Raw genomic sequence first — 18271 nt, 5'->3', positions numbered from 1 at the left:
CCACCAATGCACCCTGTACTGCTCTGCAGTGCCGCTGCTTTCCTGTACTGAGAACCACACACAGCTCCACTGATGCACCCTGTACTGCTCTGCAGTGCCACCGTTCATCCACTACTGAGACCCACTCACAGCTCCACCAATGCACCCTGTACTGCTCTGCAGTGCCGCTGCTTTCCTGTACTGAGAACCACACACAGCTCCACTGATGCACTCCTCTGCAGTGCCACCCTTCATCCGGTACTGAGGCCCACTCACAGTTCACCTATGCATCCTGTACTGCTCTGCAGTGCCACCATTCATCCAGTACTGAGACCCACTCACAGCTCCACCGATGCACCCTGTCCTTCTCTGCAGTGCCACCATTCATCCAGTACTGAGGCCCACTCACAGTTCACCGATGCACCCTGTACTGCTCTGCAGTGCCACCATTCATCCAGTACTGAGACCCACTAACAGCTCCACTGATGCACCCTGTACTGCTATGCAGTGCCACCGTTCATCCACTACTGAGACCCACTCACAGCTCCACCAATGCACCCTGTACTGCTCTGCAGTGCCACCATTCATCCAGTACTGAGGCCCACTCACAGTTCACCGATGCACCCTGTACTGCTCTGCAGTGCCACCGTTCATCCAGTACTGAGACCCACTCACAGCTTCACCGATGCACTCTGTACTGCTCTGCAGTGCCACCCTTCATTCAGTACTGAGGCTCACTCACAATTCACCGATGCACCCTGTACTGCTCTGCAGTGCCACCATTCATCCAGTACTGAGACCTACTCACAGCTCCACCGATGCACCCTGTACTGCTCTGCAGTGCCGCTGCTTTCCTGTACTGAGAACCACACACAGCTCCACTGATGCACTCCTCTGCAGTGCCACCGTTCATCCAGTACTGAGACCCACTCACAGCTTCACCGATGCACTCTGTCCTACTCTGCAGTGCCACCGTTCATCCAGTACTGAGACCCACTCACAGCTCCACCGATGCACCCTGTCCTTCTCTGCAGTGCCACCATTCATCCAGTACTGAGGCCCACTCACAGTTCACCGATGCACCCTGTCCTGCTCTGCAGTGCCACCATTCATCCAGTACTGAGACCCACTCACAGCTTCACCGATGCACCCTGTCCTGCTCTGCAGTGCCACCGTTCATCCAGTACTGAGACCCACTAACAGCTCCACTGATGCACCCTGTACTGCACTGCAGTGCCACCATTCATCCAGTACTGAGGCCCACTCACAGTTCACCGATGCACCCTGTCCTGCTCTGCAGTGCCACCATTCATCCAGTACTGAGACCCACTCACAGCTTCACCGATGCACTCTGTCCTGCTCTGCAGTGCCACCATTCATCCAGTACTGAGGCCCACTCACAGTTCACCGATGCACCCTGTACTGCTCTGCAGTGCCACAATTCATCCAGTACTGAGACCCACTAACAGCTCCACTGATGCACCCTGTACTGTGCCACAGTTCATCCAGTACTGAGACCCACTCACAGCTTCACCGATGCACTCTGTCCTGCTCTGCAGTGCCACCATTCATCCAGTACTGAGGCCCACTCACAGTTCACCGATGCACCCTGTACTGCTCTGCAGTGCCACCATTCATCCAGTACTGAGACACACTAACAGCTCCACTGATGCACCCTGTACTGCTCTGCAGTGCCACCGTTCATCCAGTACTGAGACCCACTCACTGCTTCACCGATGCACTCTGTCCTGCTCTGCAGTGCCACCATTCATCCAGTACTGAGGCCCACTCACAGTTCACCGATGCACCCTGTACTGCTCTGCAGTGCCACCGTTCATCCAGTACTGAGACCCACTAACAGCTCCACTGATGCACCCTGTACTGCTCTGCAGTGCCACCGTTCATCCAGTACTGAGGCCCACTCACTGCTTCACCGATGCACTCTGTACTGCTCTGCAGTGCCACCGTTCATCCAGTACTGAGACCCACTCACAGCTTCACCGATGCACTCTGTACTGCTCTGCAGTGCCACCCTTTATTCAGTACTGAGGCTCACTCACAATTCACCGATGCACCCTGTACTGCTCTGCAGTGCCACCGTTCATCCACTACTGAGACCCACTCACAGCTCCACCAATGCACCCTGTACTGCTCTGCAGTGCCGCTGCTTTCCTGTACTGAGAACCACACACAGCTCCACTGATGCACTCCTCTGCAGTGCCACCCTTCATCCGGTACTGAGGCCCACTCACAGTTCACCTATGCATCCTGTACTGCTCTGCAGTGCCACCATTCATCCAGTACTGAGGCCCACTCACAGTTCACCGATGCACCCTGTACTGCTCTGCAGTGCCACCATTCATCCAGTACTGAGACCCACTAACAGCTCCACTGATGCACCCTGTACTGCTCTGCAGTGCCACAGTTCATCCACTACTGAGACCCACTCACAGCTCCACCAATGCACCCTGTACTGCTCTGCAGTGCCGCTGCTTTCCTGTACTGAGAACCACACACAGCTCCACTGATGCACTCCTCTGCAGTGCCACCCTTCATCCGGTACTGAGGCCCACTCACAGTTCACCTATGCATCCTGTACTGCTCTGCAGTGCCACCGTTCATCCAGTACTGAGACCCACTCACAGCTCCACCGATGCACCCTGTCCTTCTCTGCAGTGCCACCGTTCATCCAGTACTGAGACCCACTCACAGCTCCACCGTTGCACCCTGAACTGCTCTGCAGTACCACCGTTCATCCAGTACTGAAGCCCACTCACAGCTTCACGGATGCACCCTGTACTGCTCTGCAGTGCCACTGTTCATCCAATACTGAGGCCCACTACCAGCTCCACCGATGCACTCTGTCCTGCTCTGCAGTGCCACCGTTCATCCAGTACTGAGGCCCACTCACAGCTCCACCGTTGCACTCTGTCCTGCTCTGCAGTGCCACCATTCATCCAGTACTGAGACCCATTCACAGCTTCACCGATGCACCCTGTACTGCTCTGCAGTGCCACCATTCATCCAGTACTGAGGCCCACTCACAGTTCACCGATGCACCCTGTACTGCTCTGCAGTGCCACCATTCATCCAGTACTGAGACCCACTAACAGCTCCACTGATGCACCCTGTACTGCTCTGCAGTGCCACCGTTCATCCAGTACTGAGACCCACTCACAGCTTCACCGATGCACTCTGTCCTGCTCTGCAGTGCCACCATTCATCCAGTACTGAGGCCCACTCACAGTTCACCGATGCACCCTGTCCTGCTCTGCAGTGCCACCATTCATCCAGTACTGAGACCCACTCACAGCTTCACCGATGCACCCTGTCCTGCTCTGCAGTGCCACCATTCATCCAGTACTGAGACCCACTAACAGCTCCACTAAGCCGTTCATCCAGTACTGAGACCCACTCACAGCTCCACCGTTGCACTCTGTCCTGCTCTGCAGTGCCACCATTCATCCAGTACTGAGACCCACTCACAGCTTCACCGATGCACCCTGTACTGCTCTGCAGTGCCACCATTCATCCAGTACTGAGGCCCACTCACAGTTCACCGATGCACCCTGTACTGCTCTGCAGTGCCACCATTCATCCAGTACTGAGACCCACTAACAGCTCCACTGATGCACCCTGTACTGCTCTGCAGTGCCACCGTTCATCCAGTACTGAGACCCACTCACAGCTTCACCGATGCACTCTGTCCTGCTCTGCAGTGCCACCATTCATCCAGTACTGAGGCCCACTCACAGTTCACCGATGCACCCTGTCCTGCTCTGCAGTGCCACCATTCATCCAGTACTGAGACCCACTCACAGCTTCACCGATGCACTCTGTCCTGCTCTGCAGTGCCACCATTCATCCAGTACTGAGACCCACTAACACCTCCACTGATGCACCCTGTACTGCTCTGCAGTGCCACCGTTTATCCAGTACTGAGACCCACTCACAGCTTCACCAATGCACTCTGTCCTGCTCTGCAGTGCCACCATTCATCCAGTACTGAGGCCCACTCACAGTTCACCGATGCACCCTGTCCTGCTTTGCAGTGCCACCATTCATCCAGTACTGAGACCCACTCACAGCTTTACCGATGCACTCTGTCCTGCTCTGCAGTGCCACCATTCATCCAGTACTGAGGCCCACTCACAGTTCACCGATGCACCCTGTACTGCTCTGCAGTGCCACCATTCATCCAGTACTGAGACCCACTAACAGCTCCACTGATGCACCCTGTACTGCTCTGCAGTGCCACAGTTCATCCAGTACTGAGACCCACTCACAGCTTCACCGATGCACTCTGTCCTGCTCTGCAGTGCCACCATTCATCCAGTACTGAGGCCCACTCACAGTTCACCGATGCACCCTGTACTGCTCTGCAGTGCCACCATTCATCCAGTACTGAGACCCACTAACAGCTCCACTGATGCACCCTGTACTGCTCTGCAGTGCCACCGTTCATCCAGTACTGAGGCCCACTCACATCTCCACCGATGCACCCTGTACTGCTCTGCAGTGCCACCGTTCATCCAGTACTGAGACCCACTCACAGCTTCACCGATGCACTCTGTACTTCTCTGCAGTGCCACCCTTCATTCAGTACTGAGGCTCACTCACAATTCACCGATGCACCCTGTACTGCTCTGCAGTGCCACTGTTCATCCAATACTGAGGCCCACTACCAGCTCCACCGATGCACTCTGTCCTGCTCTGCAGTGCCACCGTTCATCCAGTACTGAGGCCCACTCACAGCTCCACCGTTGCACTCTGTCCTGCTCTGCAGTGCCACCATTCATCCAGTACTGAGACCCATTCACAGCTTCACCGATGCACCCTGTACTGCTCTGCAGTGCCACCATTCATCCAGTACTGAGGCCCACTCACAGTTCACCGATGCACCCTGTACTGCTCTGCAGTGCCACCATTCATCCAGTACTGAGACCCACTAACAGCTCCACTGATGCACCCTGTACTGCTCTGCAGTGCCACCGTTCATCCAGTACTGAGACCCACTCACAGCTTCACCGATGCACTCTGTCCTGCTCTGCAGTGCCACCATTCATCCAGTACTGAGGCCCACTCACAGTTCACCGATGCACCCTGTCCTGCTCTGCAGTGCCACCATTCATCCAGTACTGAGACCCACTCACAGCTTCACCGATGCACCCTGTCCTGCTCTGCAGTGCCACCATTCATCCAGTACTGAGACCCACTAACAGCTCCACTAAGCCGTTCATCCAGTACTGAGACCCACTCACAGCTCCACCGTTGCACTCTGTCCTACTCTGCAGTGCCACCATTCATCCAGTACTGAGACCCACTCACAGCTTCACCGATGCACCCTGTACTGCTCTGCAGTGCCACCATTCATCCAGTACTGAGGCCCACTCACAGTTCACCGATGCACCCTGTACTGCTCTGCAGTGCCACCATTCATCCAGTACTGAGACCCACTAACAGCTCCACTGATGCACCCTGTACTGCTCTGCAGTGCCACCGTTCATCCAGTACTGAGACCCACTCACAGCTTCACCGATGCACTCTGTCCTGCTCTGCAGTGCCACCATTCATCCAGTACTGAGGCCCACTCACAGCTCACCGATGCACCCTGTCCTGCTCTGCAGTGCCACCATTCATCCAGTACTGAGACCCACTCACAGCTTCACCGATGCACTCTGTCCTGCTCTGCAGTGCCACCATTCATCCAGTACTGAGACCCACTAACACCTCCACTGATGCACCCTGTACTGCTCTGCAGTGCCACCGTTTATCCAGTACTGAGACCCACTCACAGCTTCACCAATGCACTCTGTCCTGCTCTGCAGTGCCACCATTCATCCAGTACTGAGGCCCACTCACAGTTCACCGATGCACCCTGTCCTGCTTTGCAGTGCCACCATTCATCCAGTACTGAGACCCACTCACAGCTTTACCGATGCACTCTGTCCTGCTCTGCAGTGCCACCATTCATCCAGTACTGAGGCCCACTCACAGTTCACCGATGCACCCTGTACTGCTCTGCAGTGCCACCATTCATCCAGTACTGAGACCCACTAACAGCTCCACTGATGCACCCTGTACTGCTCTGCAGTGCCACAGTTCATCCAGTACTGAGACCCACTCACAGCTTCACCGATGCACTCTGTCCTGCTCTGCAGTGCCACCATTCATCCAGTACTGAGGCCCACTCACAGTTCACCGATGCACCCTGTACTGCTCTGCAGTGCCACCATTCATCCAGTACTGAGACCCACTAACAGCTCCACTGATGCACCCTGTACTGCTCTGCAGTGCCACCGTTCATCCAGTACTGAGGCCCACTCACATCTCCACCGATGCACCCTGTACTGCTCTGCAGTGCCACCGTTCATCCAGTACTGAGACCCACTCACAGCTTCACCGATGCACTCTGTACTGCTCTGCAGTGCCACCCTTCATTCAGTACTGAGGCTCACTCACAATTCACCGATGCACCCTGTACTGCTCTGCAGTGCCACCGTTCATCCACTACTGAGACCCACTCACAGCTCCACCAATGCACCCTGTACTGCTCTGCAGTGCCGCTGCTTTCCTGTACTGAGACCCACACACAGCTCCACTGACGCACTCCTCTGCAGTGCCACCCTTCATCCGGTACTGAGGCCCACTCACAGTTCACCTATGCATCCTGTACTGCTCTGCAGTGCCACCGTTCATCCAGTACTGAGACCCACTCACAGCTCCACCGATGCACCCTGTCCTTCTCTGCAGTGCCACCATTCATCCAGTACTGAGGCCCACTCACAGTTCACCGATGCACCCTGTACTGCTCTGCAGTGCCACCATTCATCCAGTACTGAGACCCACTAACAGCTCCACTGATGCACCCTGTACTGCTCTGCAGTGCCACCGTTCATCCAGTACTGAGACCCACTCACTGCTCCACCGTTGCACCCTGTACTGCTCTGCAGTACCACCGTTCATCCAGTACTGAAGGCCACTCACAGCTTCACCGATGCACCCTGTACTGCTCTGCAGTGCCACTGTTCATCCAATACCGAGGCCCACTACCAGCTCCACCGATGCACTCTGTCCTGCTCTGCAGTGCCACCGTTCATCCAGTACTGAGGCCCACTCACAGCTTCACTGATGCACTCTGTACTGCACTGCAGTGCCACTGTACATCCAGTACTGAGACCTACTCACAGCTCCACCGATGCACCCTGTCCTGCTCTGCAGTGCCACCCTTCATCCAGTACTGAAGCCCACTCACAGTTCACCGATGCACCCTGTTCTGCTCTGCAGTGCCACCATTCATCCAGTACTGAGACCCACTAACAGCTCCACTAAGCCGTTCATCCAGTACTGAGACCCACTCACAGCTCCACCGTTGCACCCTGTACTGCTCTGCAGTACCACCGTTCATCCAGTACTGAAGCCCACTCACAGCTTCACCGATGCACCCTGTACTGCTCTGCAGTGCCACTGTTCATCCAGTACTGAGGCCCACTCACAGCTTCACTGATGCACTCTGCACTCTGTACTGCACTGCAGTGCCACTGTTCATCCAGTACTGAGGCCCACTCACAGCTTCACTGATGCACTCTGTACTGCACTGCAGTGCCACTGTACATCCAGTACTGAGACCCACTCACAGCTCCACCGATGCACCCTGTACTGCTCCTCAGTGCCACCGTTCATCCAGTACTGAAGCCCACTCACAGCTTCACCGATGCACTCTGTACTGTTCTGCAGTGCCACCGTTCATCCAGTACTGAGGCCCACTCACAGTTCACCGAGGCACTCTGTACTGCTCTGCAGTGCCACCCTTCATTCAGTACTGAGGCCCACTCACAATTCACTGATGCACCCTGTACTTCTCTGCAGTGCCACCATTCATCCAGTACTGAGGCCCACTCACAGTTCACAGATTCACCCTGTACTTCTCTGCAGTGCCACCATTCATCCAGCACTGAGTCCCACTCACAGCTTCACCGATGCACCCTGTACTGCTCTGCAGTGCCACCGTTCATCCATAACTGAGGCCCACTCACAGCTACACCGATACACTCTGTAGTTCTCTGCAGTGCCACCATTCATCCAGTACTGAGGCCCACTCACAGTTCACCGATGCACCCTGTACTGCTCTGCAGTGCCACCATTCATCCATAACTGAGTTCATCCATAACTGAGGCCCACTCACAGCTACACCGATGCACTCTGTACTGCTCTGCAGTGCCACCGTTCATCCAGTACTGAGGCCCACTCACACTTCACCGATGCACTCTGTACTGCTCTGCAGTGCCACCGTTCATCCAGTACTGAGACCAACTCACAGCTCCACCGATGCACCCTGTCCTGGTCTGCAATGCCAATGTTCTTCCACTACTGAGACCCACTTACAGTTCACCAATGCACTCTGTACAGCTCTTCCTATATTGAGACCCATACATAGATCCATTGATGCACCCTGTATAGGCTGTATTGCCCTGCAGTGCCACTACTCTTCCAGTACTCAGACCCACACATTCAGCTCCACCGATGCACCATTTACTGCTCTGCAGTGCCACTGCTCGTTCTATAGTGAGACCCACACACCGCTCCAGTGATGCACCCTGTACTGCTCCACAGTGCCACTGCTCTTACAGTACTGAAACCCACACACTGCTCCACCAATACACCCTGTACTGCTCTGCAGTGCCACTGCTCTTCCTATACTGAGCCCACACATAGCACCACCGATGCAACCTCTTCTGCCCTGCAGTGCCACTGCTCTTCCAACAATGCGATCCATTCACAGCACCATCTATGCACCCTGTACTGCTCTGCAGTGCCATGGCCCTTCTAGTACTGAGATCCACTCACAGCTCGACCGATGCACCCTGTGCTGCTCTGCAGTGCCACCATTCATCCTGTACTGAGGCCCACTCGCAGCTCCACCTATGCACCCTGGACTGCTGTGCAGTGCCACCGTTCATCCAGTACTGAGGCCCACTCACAGCTCCACCGATGCACCCTGTGCTGCTCTGCAGTGCCACTGCTGTTCCTAGAATGAAACCCACACAGAGTTCAACCGAAGCACACTGTACTGTTCTGCAGTGCCACTGTTCTTCCAACTCCGAGGCCCGCACACTGCTCTAGTGATGGAGATTGTACAGCTCTGCAGTGCCATTGCTCTTCCTGTACTGAGAGACACATATCACCTCATATATCTCCACAAATAAACCTTGTACTCCTCTGCAGTACCGCTGCTCTTCCTTTAGAAAGACCCGTACAGAGGTCCACCAATGGACTCTGTACTGCTCTTCAGTGCTACTGCTCTTCCCACACTGAGACCCACACACAGCTCAATCTATGCACCCTGTACTGCTCTTCCAGTCCTGAGACCCCCTCACAGCTCCACCAATGCTCAGAGTACTGCTCTGCAATGCCACTGCTGTTCCTATATTGAGAGCCCCACCGACCTCCACAAATGCACCATATACTGTTCTGCAGTGCCACTGCTCTTCCTGTACTGAGACCCACACACTGCTCCAGCAATGCTCCATATACTGCTCTGCAATGCCACTGCTATTCCTATAGTGAGACCCACACCGAGCTCCATGGATGCACCCTGTACTGCTACTCTTCCTGTACTGAGGCCCACATACAGCGCCACTGAAGCACACTGTACTGTTCTGCAGTGCCACTGCTCTTCCAAGTCAGAGATCCACTCACAGCTCGACCGATGCACCCTGTGCTGCTCTGCAGTGCCACCATTCATCCTGTACTGAGGCCCACTCGCAGCTCCACCTATGCACCCTGTACTGCTGTGCAGTGCCACCGTTCATCCAGTACTGAGGCCCACTCACAGCTCCACCGATGCACCCTGTGCTGCTCTGCAGTGCCACTGTTCTTCCAACTCCGAGACCCACACACTGCTCTAGTGATGGAGATTGTACAGCTTTGCAGTGCCATTGCTCTTCCTGTACTGAGAGACACATATCACCTCCACCGATGCACCCTATACATCTCTGCAACGCCGCTGCTCTTTCTATAGTGAGCCCCACACACAGCTCCAGCAATGCACCCTGTACTGCTCTGCAGTGCCACTGCTCTTCCTGTACTGAGACCCACACACAACTCCAGTGATATACCTTGTACTGCTCTGCAGTGCCACTGCTCTTCCTGTATTGAGACCCACATATATCTCCACAAATACACCTTGTACTCCTCTGCAGTACCACTGCTCTTCCTTTAGCAAGACCCATACAGAGGTCCACCAATGGACTCTGTACTGCTCTTCAGTGCTACTGCTCTTCCCACACTGAGACCCACACACAGCTCAATCTATGCACCCTGTACTGCTCTTCCAGTCCTGAGACCCCCTCACAGCTCCACCAATGCTCAGAGTACTGCTCTGCAATGCCACTGCTGTTCCTATTTTGAGAGCCCCACCGACCTCCACAAATGCACCATATACTGTTCTGCAGTGCCACTGCTCTTCCTGTACTGAGACCCACACACTGCTCCAGCAATGCTCCACATACTGCTCGGCAATGCCACTGCTATTCCTATAGTGAGACCCACACCGAGCTCCATGGATGCACCCTGTACTGCTACTCTTCCTGTACTGAGGCCTACACACAGCGCCACTGAAGCACACTGTACTGTTCTGCAGTGCCACTGCTCTTCCAAGTCAGAGACCCACACACAGCTCCAGTGATGGACCTTGTACTGCTCTGCAGGGCCATTGCTCTTCGGGTATTGAGACACATATCAACTCCACCGATTCACCCTATACTGCTCTGCAGTGCCACTGCTCTTTCTATAGTGAGACCCATCCACAGCTCCTGCGATGCACCCTGTACTGCTCTGCAGTGCCACTGCTCGTCGTGCACTGAAACCCACACAGAGCTCCACCAATGCACATTGTACATCTCTGCAGTGCCACTGCTCTTCCTATTTGTGAGACCCACACACAGCCTCACCAATGCATCCTGTACCCCTCTGCAGTGCAACTGCTGTTCCTATAGTGAGACCCATACAGAGCTCCTCCTAGGCACCCTGTACTACTCTGCAGTGCCACTGCTCTTCCTGCACTGAGACCCCACACCCAGCTCTACCAATGTAAACTCTTCTGCCCTGCAGTGCCACTGCTCTTCCAACACTGAGACCACACACTGCTTCATCTATGCATCCCATACTGCTCTCCAGTGCCACTGCTCTTCCAGTGCTGAGACCTGCTCACAGCTCCACCAATGCAATCTGTGCTGCTCTCCAGTGCCACTGCTGTTCCTATAGTGAGACCCACAATTAGCTCCACCAATTCACCATATACTTCTCTGCAGTGTCACTTCTCTTCCTGTACTGAGACCCACAAACAGCTCCAGTGATGCACTGTATACTGCTCTGCAATGCCACTGCTCTTCCAGTGCTGAGACCTGCTCACAGCTCCACCAATGCAATCTGTGCTGCTCTGCAGTGCCACTGCTGTTCCTATAGTGAGACCCACACATAGCCCCACCAATGCACCATATGCTTCTTTGCAGTACAACTGCTGTTCCTGTACTGAGACCCACACACAGCTCCACCAAAGCACCCTGTACTATTCTGCAGTGCCACTGCTCTTCCAACTCTGAGATCCACTCACTGCTCCAGCGTTGCTCCTTGTCCTGCTCTGAAGTGCCACTACTCTTCACTATACCCCAAGTGTGGACATATCTGCATGAGTAGATATGACCCTGCAATATCTGGGACATTCTTTGATACTGTAAGTCAACAGGGAAGCCATAGAGAGTGCATTGGCTGGATACTTGTCATTACGAGTTACCTAGCTCCATGATGGCTTAACTGTACCCTAAGATGTTTGGTACCAAACACCTTTCCTTAATAAATCCTCATTGATGCCAGTGTTGAATTTATTAATAAATGCACACATGAGACCCTTTAGAGGGTCTCCTGAAAACCTAGCAAGGACTGGTGTGTTCAATGACTAGTCTTAGCCAGACATGTTTCTGACCTCATGGGGTTTAGAGCCTGCGCTCTCAGAGTCCAGGAACAAAGCCTGATCTGGGCGGAAGTGTCTTACGCCTCCTCCAGGCCAGGATGGTCTTCCAAGGTGGGAAACTTCAAAGGCGATGTCGCCTTTGAAATGCGACCCATGCATCTCCAGATAGTGGGAGGACAGGTGGGAAAATTAGTTAAAGAAGGAGGTGTGTGCCCATTCAGCAGCGCCGGGAAACCCACGGGTAGCTGAGCGCTTAATAAATGTAATAATAAATAAATAAATAAATAAATAAAATTCAGCCAGCACCACCCATAAGGTTAGTTTCCCTCTATCTTGGTTTGTATGAGAATTAGCCAGCTAGGGTCAGGGTAGTGCCTCTTTCCCCAGGAAATGGTCACTTAGAGGGTGTAGGCACCCTAAAGGTAGGTAACTACATGTCACCCTTCTTTAATGCCCCTAAATTGTGTATTTAGGTGGCTTCCCTTGACCATGAACTTAGATTCAACGGACACAGAGAAGAAAAGGACAAAGAAATACTGCAGACCTGAGGATCAAAGCCTTGCTTTAGAAAATTGGCGCCAAACCCTGCCATGACAATTTTAGTGTGCTATCTCATTTTGCAACTGTAAGGCCTCCAAGAACCCTGGAGCTCCTCCAGCTTTCTACAAATTGCCAAAGAATTCCCTTGGTGTGGAGGTATCGCACCCCTGCAGCCAAAGGCATAAAATCGCAAAATCTAGTTTTACTGACTTGCTGCTCCCGGCGACTCAGTTGTAGCGCCAGAACCAAAAGTGGTACATTGGCTCCGGAGGATCAAATCTGTCTCCCCTCCAAGTGTGGAGACACCATGATCTACCAGAGTCGTGCTGCACCAATACCCTGGGTAGCGGACCCTTTGCAGTATTCCCCAAGATGAAGAGTTCAATCTGCACTCCAACTACCCAGGAAGCGAGCACCCGTTGAGGGACATCAAGACCCCTGACACACACTTCATGAGTGGCCCAGCTGTTATGGAATAGCCTCTCCAAGCTGGCTGCTTCTGACTGCAAGAACATCTTGACCCGCAAAGCCTAGCTGACCAATCCTATTCTTCACCCAGCCTGACCGGCCATGGTAACAACGATCCAGTGGTCCTGAGGCCCTTGCGACCTGCTCCTTCGAGTGGAACCCCTCGGACTTACCCTTTATGCCCTTTGTGCAGTGTAATTTCAAGTGTCCCCCTTCTTCATAGCGCTGAGACTCTAACCCGGTTCCCCGTATTTGAGATCGCCCGCATAGCCATTAGGCTACATTCTCTCCCCAATTATTACAATGAGAGGTTACACTAGGGACACTCCCTCGTGGCCTATCTGTCTATTACACTAAGGACTCAATCACTACTGGGCTCAGTAATACATTAAGGGCTAGATGTAGGTAATTTAAATTTACCGATTCGAAAATACCGAATTTTACCAATTCGGTATTTTCGAATCGGTAAATGCTATGTGGGTAAAAAATCGGTAAAAAATACCGAATCGTTAAGATTCGGAATTTACCGAATCCGATTCGGTATTTGCCATTCATTCCTATGGGCCTGGAGGCCCATAGGAATGAATGTCAATTACCGAATCGGTAATTACCAATTCGGTAAAATTGTGAAAAAGTCAAGGGTGGCAGGGTGTCACTTTGACACCCTGTTGTACCCCTGATTAGTGCTTGTGTGCACATGTGGCACACATACAGGCCCTAAGGGCATGTATGTTTGTCACATGGCACAGGTGTAAATGCACAGATTTGCATTTACATAGGAATTCGTTATTTACCACCAACTAATAGTTGGTGGTAAATAACGAATCCTTAATGCCCAGAAGCACTCTTTGAAGTGCTTCCTACATTTCATTTACCGATTCGGTAAATTCCGAATCGGTAAATGATGATTCAGTAAATACAGAATCGGTAAATACTGATTCGTTATTTACCGAATCAGTAAATGTGCCTCCTACATAGAAAAAGTCCATTACCGGTCGGTAACGGACGATTTCGTCCGTTACCGGCCGGTAATGGCCTTCCTACATCTGGCCCTAAATCACAACAGTGACACTTAGCATTTGAAATTTAATTCTCATTTCTTTTATTATTTCATTTCTTTATATACTTTATGAAATTTCATTTTTCCTTCTTTTTTCCTTCTTTAAAAAAACTTTTTCGGAATGTGTATACATCACAGAAAGCAAAATCAATCCTACGATTACATTAAATACACATAACACATATTTGCATATATAAATTTACTTAACAATGCGTTCCTGGCAGAGAGAAGTTGGGCGTCCCGTGGATGTAGAGCGAGCTTTTTGTGAAAGCGAGTAAGTTGCCCTGCATAATAAAGTAACAAAAAAATTTGGAAAAAGGGAAATCTAAATTTGGATGGCTGACTGACGAAGAAATGTAAAATAAAGGCTTCTTCATATTCCGAAATACTCCGTCCCTGTTGGGCACGGGTCTTTGAAAAAAAAAACATGAGGACATGGTGAATTGGGCATTACAAGAAGACTCTTTCTAGGTCCCCTGGGTGCTGTGAGAATTATGTGGGTATCTGGAAAGGTCCTGATGAAGGTGGTCTAACTACTCTTCACACACTGCCGAAACGCGCGTCGACGCTATGTTCAGTCCTGTTATTTTAACATAAGATTCAATCTGGTCGTGGAGATTCTTTTGTCACTCATAATCTCCCCCTTGTTCAGATGCAATTTGTATGGAGTTTGTGTGAGTGTTAATGTGTTTGAATGGTTTTTATAAAATGTATGTATTTATATGATCTTTCCAGGGGTCTATCTTTTTTGTTAAGTACATTTATATATGTAAATATGTGTTATGTGTATTTAATGTAATTGTAGGAGTGATTTCGCTTTCTGTGAAGTATACAGTTTCAGAAAAAGTTGTTTTTTAAAAAGAAGGAAAAAAAGAAATTTTATAAAGTATATAAAGAAATGAAATAATAAAAGAAATGAAAATAAATTTCAAATGTTAAGTGTCACTGTTGTGATTTAATGTATTACTGAGCCCAGTAGTGATCGAGTGCTTAGTGTAATAGACGGATAGGCCACAAAGGAGTGTCCCTAGTGTTTCTTGGTTTTTCCCCTCTTCTCCCTGGCCTGAAAGTGCAATTTCTAGAGGGGGTCCCCAATTATGCAGTACAATGAGAGGTTATATCAACACCTGGTAGATCTAGGTCCACTTTCTCCCCAAGAGTTGGGAAAGAAGGCAGACCACTGGGTCAAAACATGCATAATCAAAACTGCCACTGGTGGGGGTGACCAAAAGAGAGTAGCCAAAAAGACCGCTAAGGGAAAGATGGTGACCAAAAAGATGAAAATAAAAAGGAGTCTTCTACAGGTCCTGAAAACCTGGACAGAAGGGTGGGCCCAGAAACTCTTCACATCCCAAGGGTGGGTGCCAGGGTAAGAACTGGGATCTCAAAAAGGCTTGGTGTCATGACTGTAAGGCCCTTGGACACTGAACTAGAGACCATAGCTGTAAAAACAAAAAGAATGCCTCTATCACATCTGCAGTAAATGCAATAGTTTGACTCCAGATGGGATCACAGGTGAGCCCTGACCATATCAAAATATTTACTGAGGCATCTCTAGTCTCGGAGGGAGGGGTGGATGCAGCTAGGCTGTTTTGCCCAGTAATCTGGAAAGATACAGATAAGATCCAAATATCAATGTGTTTAGAGTGGAAGCCCTGAGAGACACTGATGCTAGTATCCCCATGGTGATGAGCAACTGGTGTTCTTATACCAATATTTGTTTGGAGAGACCTATACAGTCCTCAGTGCTGACAGTCAGGCTAAGTTGCATTCAGTGGTGTTGGTGTCGTTAGATTGGGGAGGGGGTACTGGCCTCAAAAGGGTAGTGGTATCTTCTTCTAACACCGAACAGTGTCTGCTTGGCAATGATTTGGAATACTCAGCATGGGCTAAGATAGAAAAGAAAACCCATGGAGCAATGCTGGGAATACCTGAACGGATGTATGTAAAAACAAGTGCACAGTGTAGAACCCAGAGTGAAAAAGAAATATTGGAGCCTAAAATTCTGGACCAACATTCTAAGAGAAAGGGCAAGAAATTTTGGAAACCAACTTCTATTCAGACAGCATATCAAGTTGCCTCTCTTCAGGGACAAGACTTGTCAGCCCCAGAGGGGACTGAGCCCCAGGAGTTTGGGCCTAGCACAACAGATCTTTTAGGCCCAGCAGGACCCTCTATGAAAGATCTGTGCTAGAACCTGTTCCACTCTTGAAAGCATGTGGCAGCAAGCTGCTGATAAGGAAAAGAAAAGTGTCAGTGGTTCCCACAGGGCCTATTGGGAGGAAGTACTCCTTAACACTGAGGCCAGAGACCCCAAACCTGGTGCCACCAGGCGAGTAGTAGTGCCTCAACAGTTTAAAGAGTTTCTCTTAACAGTGGCCATTGACATTCCCATAACTGGGCCTCTTGGCTAACCCAAAACTTTAAGTAGGTTGGTGAACCACCTATACTGGCCAGGAATGTCCCAGAAGGTGAAGGAGTTTTGTAACTCCTGTGCCACCTGTCAAGTCAGTGGCAAGACAGGTAGCCACCTAAAGGCCCCCTTAATGCCACTTCTAGTGGTAGGGGTACATTTTGAGAGGGCTGGGTTCGACATTGTTGGTCCCCTTGACACTTGGACAGCATCAGTAAACTGATGTATACTAGTGGTAGTGAATTATGCTACTATGTATCCTGAGGCAATTCCCCTGGGGACTACCTCTGCCCCTGCAGTGGCTAAGGCCCTCCTTGGTATGTTTACCAGAGTTTGTTTTCTAAAGGAGGTGTTATCAGACAGAGGTACACACTTCATGTCTGCATACTTAAAACACATGTGGACTGCGTGTGGAGTAACTTATAAGTGCACTACACGATACCATTCGCAGACAAATGGGCTTGTTAAAAGATTTAACAAGATCATAAAAGGTATGATTGTTGGACTCCCTGAAAATCTCAGAAGGAGATGGGATTTCTTACTGCCAAGCCTGCTCTTAGCTTACAGAGGTGCCACAAAAGGGAGTAGGGTTTTCCCCCTTTGAACGTTTGTTTGAACACCCTGTAAGGGTACCCCTGTATGTTGTGAAGGAAAGATGGGAGAGCCCTCTCAAATAACCTAGGCAGGATATTGTGGATTCTGTGCTTGACCTTCGTTACAGGGTCGCTGAGAAAATGAAAAAAGAAAACAAAAACCTTGAGGCCAGACAAGCGCTCCTTAAGCTCTGGTATGGCCAGAAGGGTGCCATGGTTGCGTTCCGACTGGGCCCGGGCCGAGTTCACCCAGTCATGTTACGCAGAACTCCGTGAAATGGTAAAAAACTCCATTGCGCTATGCAGAGTTCAGCGTTTGTGCGGAATTCCATTCTCGTAGCCGTTGGTTTGACTTTTATGTTATACGTCAACGCTGTTCTCAGGTGAAAAACCTCACACGCACTGCACCACACTGTTCGCATGGGCGCATCCATCTTGTTTTCAGTCTGTTTTCGGTGCTGGTGCCTTCTTTTTCAATCCTTTCTGAATCTATTTAATCCTTCTCTTCTAAAACGTATTTCCCTGGATTTTTATTTTTTATCTTATGTTACCTTTTCTGTGTGGTTCATGTGTGCGTTTTGTACTCTCAAAATGTTTCCCTTTACTTCTTTTTTTCCCTTTCTTCCTTCTTTTTCCTGTTTCTTTTTTATCTCCCCTCTACACCCCCCTCAGGCCATGGCGGATCAGGGTAGGGCACCAAAAGCAAGACGAAAAGCAACCGTCTTCCATGCAGATGGCGGCACTAGTAAGGGGTGCGGCCCCATACCCTATTTTCAAGGGTGGAGGTGGCAGCGCTGGTATTTTATGTCCAGCACCACCTCCCCTCCACCCTGGCAGCATGCGGCAGGCCTGGTAGTGGTTATGGACTCCAGTAGCATCAGCAGCAGTGGGAGAGGGTTCCTTGGGCTGTGCGCCGCTGCTCTGGGGTCCAGCGCACCCTGCAACACAAGCCCAGGATCTGCTGGACCTGCTAGGTATTGAGGTTGCGGGGCACGGGGAGTAATTATTATTAATATTATTTCTTATGTTCTATGCTAACATTTTTTTCTCAAATAGCAAGCATGCTGCTCACACGCAGGTAAGTTAAGTTTACAAATATTATGTGATTGTTATTCTAGACTGGTGCTCGGTGCTCCCTAATTGTAATGTTGGAGCTCGCTTGGGCTGATTATTTAAGAAGTAATGCAAAAACTCCTTTGTCCTGTCAATAAGATAGTGGTAGTTAGTATTACTGATTTAGCGTGTTC

Source organism: Lissotriton helveticus, chromosome 1_1 (genome assembly GCF_964261635.1).
Source record: "Lissotriton helveticus chromosome 1_1, aLisHel1.1, whole genome shotgun sequence".
NCBI classification, from domain to species: Eukaryota; Metazoa; Chordata; class Amphibia; order Caudata; family Salamandridae; genus Lissotriton; species Lissotriton helveticus.
This window is presented reverse-complemented; position numbering follows the sequence as displayed.